Source organism: Aulonocara sp. 'chitande type north' Nkhata Bay, linkage group LG7 (genome assembly GCF_057382095.1).
Source record: "Aulonocara sp. 'chitande type north' Nkhata Bay isolate Kocher_YH1m ecotype deep benthic linkage group LG7, A_spYH_male_GT1.1, whole genome shotgun sequence".
In the NCBI taxonomy this organism is placed as follows: domain Eukaryota; kingdom Metazoa; phylum Chordata; class Actinopteri; order Cichliformes; family Cichlidae; genus Aulonocara; species Aulonocara sp. 'chitande type north' Nkhata Bay.
This window is the reverse complement of record NC_141350.1, coordinates 8,025,100-8,037,290: the sequence shown is the minus strand read 5'-3', so window position 1 is coordinate 8,037,290 and position 12,191 is coordinate 8,025,100. Positions and strand designations below refer to the sequence as shown.

At 43.0% G+C, this 12,191-nt stretch overlaps 1 long non-coding RNA gene across 1 annotated transcript; it reads left to right on the top strand.

The window, feature by feature from the left end:
- Window positions 1–7,617: 7,617 nt before the first annotated feature.
- On the top strand, window positions 7,618–8,553 carry LOC147324458 (uncharacterized). The gene is made up of 3 exons (XR_015130539.1): window positions 7,618–7,770; window positions 7,951–8,032; window positions 8,212–8,553. It is a non-coding gene; the product is annotated as an uncharacterized LOC147324458 (long non-coding RNA).
- The last annotated feature ends 3,638 nt before the right edge of the window (window positions 8,554–12,191 follow it).

The window sequence follows — 12,191 nt, the reverse complement described above, 5'->3', positions numbered from 1 at the left end:
GACATTGCCAAGACGACCTGCTGAAGTTCAAACTCAGCATCAGAATGGGGAACAAAGGTGATTTAAGTGACTAAACGTGGCATAACTGTTGGCGCCAGACGGGCTGGTCTTCTCTGGGATTTATGGAATGTACCTGCGACAGTTACAGAATTTCCTGATCTAGTTATTGTGGAAGATGATCCCTCCTTATTGTAGCAGAGACCAACACTCTCCTTTCATATTTGCCCTTACTATTGGTTTTAACTCCATGTAGAAAACAGTGCAGAAGGCTGTTTTTAAATCTAATTGGCTGGGTGAAGTTTTGAGCACGTGTTTAAAAATTAATCAAGTACAGATAAATTCAGCTTCATTTACCATCACCTTAAATGCTGTAATCATAATTTCCAAATTAGCCACGGCCCTGTTTAAACATTTCTGTCATTGGCAGTGTATGCCTTGTGATTTTGACATACTGCATCCATGCAAGGAGTTTTAGACGTCAGCATGCTGCTGCATTTGCATAGTTTTATAGAAAGTCCCTTCCTACCAGCCCTTATTTACTGCTACAGTGACAGAAGTTGTCCTCTGGCTTCAACACGCAGGATTGTGTGTTGGAAAACGAGCTTGTTTAGTCATATTCTGTGAAGGGAGATGTCATGTAGCATCAAAGATGAGATATTTTCCCTTGCAGATTTTCAAGAAATAAATGCCAGCTAGATCATGCCCAGAGACAGTATACAAGCTTCAAAAGGACAGGCCTGTGTATGTGTCATATGCCGACAATGCTGGGGTAATTGGCTGCAAAACAATGGTTGGTGTCGAGGCAACCTGTATAGATATATCCTGCTCTGTATTACAGTCTATTAGCCAAAACTGTTTGTGACACTAAAGTTGTAATTATCATTTATGAATTCTTTTTATGCTCTTAACCAATTATAAATGAAAAATAAACGAGCGGCTTAAGCTGTTTTTGTTTGAATAGCCTATTTGATTGCTCGGTTTTCCTTTGTAATTATTCTGCATTGGATATGCCAAATAGCTTGTTTCAAAGGAAGTTAAGTTGTTTTCAAACTGTTGCTGTGAACAATAAACTATGTTACCATATTGTGACAAGCTCCATTACTCTGTCTTCCTAAACAATGGGGCTACGGTGCCTGCCACATACCAGCCAAGAGTGAAAAAGAGAGGAGATCTAATGAATTATGCAGAGAGAGCTTTCTCTCAGCCTGACAGTCTGAAACCAGCCTGGAGAAAATTGTAAGAGAAGTACAAGTCAGTTCAGCCATCACAAATCCCCCTCCCCTTCCCCCCAGGGACTGTCAAGGCCAAGGCCTGTCAGTCAAGCACCGTCTTCCTAAACTGTAATCTGGGGACAGCACCGAGAAGCCTGCAGGTCCGATAAAGCGCCGAAAAGATGCCCCAGAAACCAATCCACGATTCTCTCGGCTCTCGTCAGCGAGAAGGTTGGGCTGGAAAAAGACACAGCAAATGTTCTTAAATTGCTAACATCAAGCTTCAGACTGGGTCCACGCGCAAACCACACAGCCCAAAGCTGGCAATTTCATCTACCCACTTGCCATGTGCAGGAGAAAGCTGGGTGGCAATCACTACTCCTGACCCCCGCGAGCGTGTGCGAAGAAGGGTGAATTCACAATCATCTGACCGTCCAACCCTCTGCCTTGTTAGTCCGGCGAGTAAGAGAATTTTCTTTTTTATTTTAATGAAGCGTGGCTTCCCTCCCTGGTAGGCAGCTGAATGCGGGGCTGCAAGAGCACAGTCTGGTAATGAGAGGCCAGAAGGTTTAGGTGTCTTCACACTGCAGCACATAGAAGAGACTTAATACAGACGTGTTTTCAGCAGCTCAGGAGGAAGCGGAGAGCTGGATGAATATTCATGGAGCGGTGATGAATTGTGTTGCCTACAGCATCGTGCCACTTTGAAAGCCCTCATGCTGCTTCTTTTATCACAGAAGGTCCTTGGCACTAAACCTCATGGGCCACAGCACAGCGCTTCAGCATCCAACTACCAATTATCATCTGAGATCATTAACTTGTTATGTTGACACAAACACTGCAATTTCAGATGCCCCTCTATATTCAAATGACCCTATTCATGAGGAGTGGCTGACTGAGTTGATTGGATTTTTTTCTTGCATGCATCGCAATCAGTCAACAAGTGATGTTTGGACACAAAATTAATGAACAGCGTACAATGCTTTGAACTGTGGGCATGCTGTGTTCCAAGATGGATAAACAAGCCTCATAATATCTTAGAGTATGCATCAGTACCAATTGATGCTATAATGGCACGATGTTGAATGCTTGCTGCTAGAAGTGCACAAAGCATATTCTCCATGTAATGACGGCAAAGGCACAAGGCAGAAAGATAAAGGGATAGAAGGACAGAGGCGAGAAGGGTGGCAGGGTGGAGGGCGTGGGGATTGAGCAGCGTCATGTTCAGCAGCCCCCAGACGGGTGATTCATACCAGCTTCATCACTGGCAACAGACAGGACATCCAGGCCTTTATTACTACCATCCATCACCATCACTTCATCAATCTAAGCTCCTGTGAGCCAGCTCTCCAACTAGTCCCCAAACACCCATCCCAACATGCTGCTGGACAGAGATTTACACCCACCCACTAACATCCTCTGCCTCTGACTTTAACACAGACACACAAAAATGCTTCTATGTCAACTTCAGTCTCTCTCTCACACACACACACACACACACACACACACACACACACACACACACACACACACACACACACACACACACACACACACACACAAAGACAGAACGACAGAGAGTTTGGAAAGGCCATTCTGCATGGTGTGAAGCTGTTTCCCTTAGGGCCTCTGACTGACAGGCTATCTTGCACTGTGAAAGCCACTTACACTTCAGCCACATCATGCCACCTGCTGCTGCTGCTGCTGACCAGAGTGTCAGAGAGGCATATCATAATGGATGTACTACACAGTGGGAGAATCGTTAAATCATTCCCACTGCTCCCACCATTAAGGAAAATGTACAAACCTTCTCATATATGCAGTATAAAACACAGACTAAATACTTTTAAAGTCAAAAGTCAAAATCCACAATGCCTATATCTCAGTTCCATCCACCCTGAAGACTTAAAGGAGGTATTAACTGTCTCTGGCAACTTGTTGACAGCAAAACAGGTGGCCAGAAAATTGATTAACATGTGGTGAGAAGTAATTAAACTGTATTCATATGGCTACACTTGCATCACTCTAATCATGCTTGTATCTATTCAATGAGTGAAAGTTCACCATTGATTATCATTGCAGTTTTATTCTGGTCTCCAACAACCCGTCTTCTTTTAGCTGGTAAATGCTCCGTTATGTTCACCAACTTTGTCTCTCTTTCATTTGACTCATACTGTGGGATTTTCGAATTGCTGAATACGGCTTCTAGCTGAGTCTTAATGAAAGCGGTGAATGTTGTGAGACTGAATCAGAACATTAACACTGCAGCCTACAAAAGCAAACAAAAATAAATTACATTTAAAAATATGCAGAAAGACAAATAAAACGTGAAGAGAACTGCTGAGCAGGCTCTAATTCCTTGAGATTCATCACAGCCAGGAATTTGTCTCCTATTTCACAATCATCTAAAAAAGAAAAAAAAAGGTAAAAATATGGATTATAGACACAAACAAACAAACAAAAAAAGCAAAATCTGGGAAATCTTGCTAGATGTTATATAGTAAGCATATAAGCCCCCCAAAAGTATTTTTTGGACTTCAAGTTGCCTCGTTGAAGAGGGAACTAGCTTAGATTGTTGAGAGCAATCTGAGCTATGCAGCTCTTCTTATTTTTTGTAAACTGTTGATTGTAGGTATTTTATAATTTCTTAAGACAGTTGAGTTCCTTTTTACCAAGGTTTCTGACCAAATGTTATTGTTATTGATTGGTGCACAATTAAGTCAATTAAATAGATTTATATGTACTTTTTAAGATAAATGCATTTAACACACACACAATTTTTTTTAAAAGCACATATTATTTTGCTATGATTCACTTGAATGTGGTTCAAAACAAACTGGAGCCCCAAAACTTTCCAAAGAGTTTAACCAACTCTTCTGTGACAGTCAGGCTCAACATAAATTTAACGTAATAAGCTTTAGTTGAATGAAATTGTCCACGTGCCCATGGAAATGCGCCAGTCTGCAACATGCGGCGCGAGAGATGTGTCACTGGTTCTTCGCAAATTGGCAAATTGGCAAAATGATAATGCCCAAGATTAGGCTTGAAAAAGAAAGATTTCCTCTCTCTTTATGTTGTTAAAATGTCCCATGATTAGGAATTTGTTTTGTTTGCAGTTTGCACTTTTGCTGGAAAACATTCTCATGAGAATAAATCACTGCTGAATTAGTGTTGCAGAGAGGAATGCTCAGTCCATGAGACTGTGTTTTCAGTTTGTGAAGGGGATTTAAAGGACACAAAGAAAACCAATCACTTTTGTACACTGTGACATATTGATTTATGGCCGCTATTATACACTCCAGTGCCTATTCCGTATATATCTATATACATAGATGGTTGAAATAGTATATGATGTGGCACAGATGGCATCATTAGAGAGTATAATAGCCAGCCTGTGCGAGATACATAAATTTCTTGTTCCCTACTTCTAAGGCTATTGATCTGTACCTCTGTACCTTGGTGCCTTTAATTTATGTGGGAGAAAAAAATGTTTTTTTTTCCTTGGCTTTTTGAGATGGAGTTTTTCCCCCCTTCATTTAATATACGATCCATTACTTGAGCAAAAAACTGGTTTTGGGGGGTAACAAAGTTTTTCAGAGCTGTTTACTTGCTTGACCACATGGTGGTAAGTGATGGCAGGGGAGAGAGGGGAGGAAAGGAAGGGGCCTAACAGAGGGAGAGATGGGAAGACACTTAATGTAAGTGTCCATCAGCGTAGGGATGTTTGGGCAATGGTGGTTTCCGTGGTGACAAAGTGAACAGCAAATAGACTAAGAAAGAGACATTTTGTGCTTTTTAGGGGCACGATCTGGTTTTACAAATATCTCCTTGAGTGCTTTATTGAGATGCATTCGGTGTTTTGTTCACACTCTGGTAGCATGTGTGTGTGTCTATGTGTGTGTGTGTGCGCGTGTGTGTGCGTGTGTGAGAGATCCTTGTGTGCACGCGTGTGGGTTTGTATGCATCAGGATGCAGAATATTACATTCACACCCTCACACGCAGATATAAATAGGCAAGCCAGAATACAGGGGGAAGTGAATAATAATTTGTTTCACTGGCAGCTATTCAAACTTACAGTCTGTCAAAGTAGCGTTATGCAGAGCAAGCAGAATGCTAGCAAATATTTGGAGAGCACTGCAATAAATTCAATCTGCAACTTATCTTTTGCTTATGCAGGGAGAGATTTAATTTAAGGCAAATTAGAGATCATGACACAAATGATATTGTTTCATCCCTTATCTGCCTTTTCTTTGTGATCACTAGCTGTCCAGTGATCACGTTCGTGTGACAAATGAGTAAAAGTTTTTGACCTGCTTTGCTTATCAGCTACAATGTGTGTGTGCGCGCGTGCGTGCGTGCGTGCGTGTGTGTGTGTGTGTGTGGCAGTGTTATCTCTTTCTCATTCAAGTCATGTCACAGGCCAGACACTCTCTCATTGTCAGGAGAGGCTTTCATCCGCTGACTTCAGATGTGCCTGTCATCCAGTCCAATTATACAGAGAGAAATAGGTATTGTTACACTCTGGGGATTGATTCAAGACAAAATAGAAAAGTGAAGAGAAGACTACACAGTCATCTGCGGCCATGCGCCACTTGCTGAGAGTCACACACACACACGCAATCTTTTGCTTGCGCACACAGATTAAAAATCACATGGACGAACAGCTTCAATATCTCAGTGATAACAAATCCTTACAAGGTAACGCGGCCCCACTTCTGCCTACTGTGGAAAGTGGCTGGCAGGTAGGTTACAGTAATTTGAAATGGTGAAGGATCGAGTGGTGCACCTTCGCCTCAGCCTCACTGTCAGGGTGATAGACCTTCTTTTTATGGAGATAACTGCGGGTTGATGGAGCAGCTGAGCAATACTGGGCTTATGACGACTTCAACCTGCTGCTGGGATCAGTTCAGAGCCACTCAGGCATCAGTCAACACCGCTGTCATCGCACCACCTTCTGCATTTTCTTTTCCGCTCTTTTGGTTTTTCCCTTCTCTCTCATACAAAACCAGAATGGATGTCAAGAACCACCACTTACCTCCAGCCACTCATGGGGAACAGCTTCAGTTTATGTAATACCACCCTGCCATTGCACTTATATGATGCTCTACTGCTATGTTAGTAATCATTGAGCATTCAGAAACTTTAGAGAGCAGCTACAGTGGTTAAAATTGTGGAGATACTGTGTCAATGTCGGTTCTCGAAAAGTTTGCTGCCACACTTTCAAACCTCGTGCTGCAATCTCAGAATGGGAAATGGCTAAGAAGCTGATGAGTAGTTGAGCCTTGCTTATATGATCCATTTACCTCTTCCATCATTGCATTAAGTTTGTCACATGTATCCTTGTTTATACACAAGAGTTATGACAGCTCAAGATGGCAGACGTCTCAGTTTTGACAATCCCCTTATGTGTAGTCAACCCTGCGTCTCAGCCGAGCCTCCAGTGTCCTCGCTCCTGAATCAGATTCACTGATGTGGAACGCAGTTGGCTGAGATGCTGGAGGGCATGGGGAGAAGGGATTTGCTCCTTGGCTAAGTCTTTTTTTGTGCAGATTTCTGGAGCAACAAGAGGAGATTTAAATTTATATATCTATATATCCACACATACACATCCACACATCTGTTTTCCTGCCATCAATCTCCCACACCAACCCAGGTTGTTTTGAAAGTGATAAATTTAGCCATTTAATATCCATAATTAATAATTTATTATACGCAACGCGCCACAGATTTACACTAGGTAGTATTTTATCCAGGTAATAGTTGTATCCTTCAAGGTCATTCTGAATGTTTGTCATTATTCTTTCTAAGCTAATTTCAATGAAGCTTTTCAGTAACCTGCCTTTGATATAACTAAATGGCACTATGAGTAGAAAATAAAAGACACACTTTTTCAGTCTCTCTCCTATTTCAGCAAGAAAATAGGAGAGAGACTGGTTTAATTTTAGTAGTTTTTTTGGTGTATTTTTAAAAGAACTGGCAGCCCTCCACATGGAGCATTTAGCACAGTAAGTAATGCCTTAAAATTCCCCATAGAAAGATTCTGAGGAATCAGCATGTGCTATTGTTGGTCTCACACGTAAAGTAACAACAGTTATAATTTGGTTGAGCCGTTGCAAAGCAACTAGTCAAAAGTTGGCCGATAAAACATCAACAAAGGAAACTCTCCCTGATGTACAAAACTGGCTGTGTGGACTTTTTTGTTGTTGTGAATAAATGTAAGTGAACCAAGTTATCTTGCTGTCATCCCCCTCCTCTCTCCCTCCCTACGCCTGTCTTTCTCCTCTCTGTGTGTCTCTGAAATACACACACATACTCTCTCGCACAAAGGAGGGAAAGTGTCACTATGGAAACAAGGAGGCGAGATTCTAAAAGCTACCTCTTGAGACGAGAGTTAAGACAACAAAAAGGAGTCCACTGTGTGAGTGGCAGAAAAGCAACAATATACACAGCAGCTATACCTCTCCTTCCTGTGAATGTCCTCATCAAGTTGCTTTGCCAGCCCTTTTATCTTTATCCCTCTGGTTTTTTGGGTTTTTTTACCTTTACGAGACTGTGCAGGTTCGTATACTCACACGTTCATGTATTTTCAGTATACTCTTCTACATGTCTGAGCACAGCGCTGTGCCTGCAGTAAAATGCATGTGGCTCTGAGGACAATATGTGTGTGTGGCTTGGGGTGTAATATGCACCACACATTTCTTTAATAGGGCTAATCCATTTTAATCCCACCTGCCACAGTTACCTTACAATGATGAATGTAAGCCTAAATGAGTTGAGACGCAGAGAAATGCCCGCGGGAGACAGAGGAGGAGGCTGGGAGGTAGATTTAAGTCTCTATGTGTGTGTGTGTGTGTGTTTGTTGCTGTGTACACATGCACCCTTATCTGTGTGTGTCTGCGTGTGTGAGTCCGTGCATGTGCATTTATTAAGGTTTCTGCAGTGGCTGAAAGAGGTTTTTCCTCCTTGCTCCGTTGAAGGCTATTTTCTGTGGGTCTGCAGGGTCACTGCTGTCCTTAGTGATGTCTCCTTCAGGAGTAATCAGCACCATGGACAGCAACACCGATCTCCACCATCACAGGCACCACAGCAGGCATCCATCTCAATAGACTCAAAAAGGCTTCCTGTGCTTAGCTCCTTTCCATTTTCATTTTCTGCTGATGTGAAAGAATTGGATAGGTGAAAGTGGGCTGCCAATTAAGCTTCAGCCTTGATGTACACCTTCAGCCCTCGGTCTATAACGGGAATGGAAAGCAGATGCAGGGGGTGATAGAAGAAGAGGTGAAGCTAACTGTGAAAGACCTGCAGGCAATCACATCTATTAATAAAATCTCTAATGTAAAACTCCTTGTGGATGGGTTCCTTCTGTGACGGCAGATTCACACACCTACGAGGAGCAATATGCAGCACAAGTCCAAGGTGCTGTTACTGGTATGGTCTTACTTGAGCACATGTTACTGTACAGTTTTGTGTTACTCACCTGTGGTGGCTTTGAAAAATAGCAGCAATTTTAGGAAGTAAAAAATAGATGAGAAAAGATAAAAAAGAGAAGCATGGGGAGGGAGAGATAGGAGGAGTATACTACTGTACAGAGCGAGCGGCTGAGTTAGGGTGTGTGTGTGTGAGAGAGAGAGAAAGAGAGGGATAGGGAGAGCCATGAAACACACATACACACACACACACACACACACACACACACACACACACACACACACACACACACACACACACACACACACACAGAGGGTGCAGATAGCGGGAGGGGAAAACCTCCTCTCTGAAAGGGATGATGTCAGTCTCTGCAGCTGAGCCCCGGTCCCCGACTCGAAAGGGTGAAGACTCTGTTCTCCAGTACAAGACTACCAGCCATAACAACATCCACAAAGAGGGAGGAAAGGGGTGAGAACTGAGAAGAAAAGCAGGGAGAGTCTGGTGGATGATCCTCATTCAGGTACGTATGCCACATTAGCATCCATCTATGAGTTCATTCATTAGTGTCTTTTGTTGCGTGCTGCCTGCCATTATGCTTTAGATTGCTGCCAGCAACTCACTTGTTCAAAGTAATTATCATGTTTTCACAACGTGTCACAGCGAACGAGTGCGTGCACTCAGTGTACACATCTCCATCCCGGTCTAATTCCGTGTGAATTTGTGTGGGTGTGTATATTTTAGCGGGGGTGTGAAAGGAGAGTGCTCGTGTAAGGGGTGCACTCACACACACACGCACCCGCGCGCATTAGTGGAAAGTTTTTAATGAAGAGGAAACTGCTGTATCCAGTCTCCGGAGGAGAAAAGCGGCTTCAATTATTCAAATCCAAATCAGATGCAGGATCCCCAGAGCAGAGGGCATGACAGAGATTTGAGATTAGAGTGTAGGGATTTTGTGCAAGGATAACTTATCTACACGGGGCGGGGGGGAAATGCTCTTTTGTCTGTTGCGTCATTGTTATAGAGCTCTTCCTCTGTCTGCATCAGGGATTTGCCAGGTTAAAGCAATGCCTTCTGGGATGCTGGTGGTCATACAGGTGACATAGCAGTGGTGAGTCATCCTGTAACATCTGTCACTGACACCTCTGTCTCCCACTTTAGATTACAGCTTCTCTGATCCACAAGGCGAATGTCATTGCTACCCATCACACAAATTAAGCCAGTTTATAGAGTATGTTGTTTATTATACAAGGGAATTTGATTTTTTCTGTGGCAGATATTAGTTATAAATGTCACAGGCAGCCAGACAACAATGCAGGGTCACATTCAATAGGCAACGACACAAGATGACACTGACAAAGCACAAAATGTGTCTTTGTGTTGGAGAATTCAGCACCAGAGCCTCTGCTTTAGATTTAGAGGTTGTGTGTGTTATTTCTGTTTTCTGTCTAATTAACTCACCGGCCTTTGGAAAAAAAAGAAAAAAAGAACAGGTCACAGACACATATCACCAGCAACCATCCATTTACACTCTCAGGCTGTTGGCATGTCACTCAATTAGTCACAGCGTGGATTACACTCCACGAGGCGCTTGGGGAGAGAATCACAGTGGAAATCCAATTTTGTGCCACATCAAATGTCAGAATAGATCCTTCAGATTCTCTGTGATATCCACAGAAACAGCAGGGGCAAAGCTGGGAGAGCACGCTGTGGAGGTAGAGGAGGGGGGAAGGGATGAAGGTTTTAGCACGGGAGAAAGGGAACGAGGGTGAAGAATGTCTTGGAGGTACGTGAGGAAACCCTACTGGCCGTCAGGTCCAGCCTTGTATGCAACAATGAGTCGCTCTTAATGTAAGCCAATTTTGAAATGTATATATCACGACGCAGGTATTTATTTCTTGTTGTTTAACTCTGACCCAGCACCAATTATCTGCTGGATTTTTCTCAAGTCTGTCAACAGCTTAAAGAATGAATCAGTATAAAAGAGGTATAAATAGAAATGAGAAAATTATACAAAATTCAACTAAACTCATTATGATGTCTGTCTGCATTAAACTTTCTTTAACATGAGCTGTGTGTTTGTTTGCTGAGGCCAGCTGCTCTGGAGACACCTGCTGTTGGCTGCAGCTTTCCAGTGGCTGCAGACACACATCGACAGGCTTTTGTTTGCATAGCCCCTACAGTGCAACCCCATTTATTTCTGTAAACCTGGAACATCAAACAGGTACTTTTAGCTATTGTGTGCAGCCTGTTTCCTCTCTGGCTCTGACTGCAATGACAAATGTTTGAGTTGATAAAGCCTCTGTTGGCAGTAAGCGGCCAAGACTTCATGGTGAGAGGCCATTAATTAGGAAATCTGAAGTGTGCCTGGCATCACTTTAATGTTTCATTTTCCTATATTACCTTTTACCCACTGAGATATATTTTTATCTGCTCATTTGCTCCATAATTCATGTTGATGTTGTTGCTGCCCTAGTTCATTTGACTTCTATTTCAGGTTCCAGTGTTGTGGGAGATTCCTTGCATAGATTTCTCGCTCCTGTTTAAAAAAAGAAATTGGATAGAGATTGTTTTGATGTCTGTCAGGAAAAATCTGACTGATCATTTGACTTCAAAGATTTCTCTTCCCTTTTTGTTTACATCAAGGCAAAGTGCCTGCATTGAGTTATTTGTACACCTTCTTCCTGCTGAACAAAAATGATTTCAGATACAATCCCCATGGAAATTCATCACGATCTCCCTCCTGTGTGTGCCGGGAGGGATGCTCAGTCATTCCCTCCCTTTCATGCAGCGAATTCCCGCCTATCCATTTATCTCTCCATGATGGCTGAAAGTGAAAATTCCCAACACGGGCGACCTGAGTGGCCCCTCAGCCTGTGTGTCATTACTGCTGACCAGTAGCCCATCTCTATCTGCCCCTGATCTCATGACCTCCCCGCAAGGCTGCCAACACTAACCTAAGGGAGGAGGGAGCAAAGGGTGAGGCGAGAGAGTGGGATAGAATGAGAGGGAGATAGAAAGGAAGGAAAAAACAAGGAAGAAGAGTGGGTGGAAAGGTGTGCAGGCAGCTGGGATAGATGGAAAAAAATGTGGAAGCTGCAAAGAGATGGGGTGAAATGTAAAAAACAGAGGAATGTATGAAAAATCAGGTGAATGACTAAGATAAAGGGTGAAAGGAGAAAATGGGGAGAGGCAGAGGCAAAAATGAGGAAGGGGAGAGGGGGGGTGAGACACTGAATTGGAAATTGATGATGAAGAGAGCAGAAAAGCGAGAGAAAAGGAAGAGCAGGAAAATGAGGGTGGCGGCAGAGAAAAAAATGGAGGAAAGAAAGTCGGAGATCAGATGAGGCAGGGGTGGGAGACTCAGATATGGAGTGAGAGGAGATGCTATTTCAAGACCGTACTTACTGATAATGTCACTCTACTTCAAAGTGCAAAGCGTTCCTGTCATGCTCCTGCATGACTGTGCCTCTGGAGAATTTCCTTATAGATCAGATGATAAAAGGATGCATGGCAGTAGGGTGTGTGGGGCTCATACTATGTGTGACACTTTG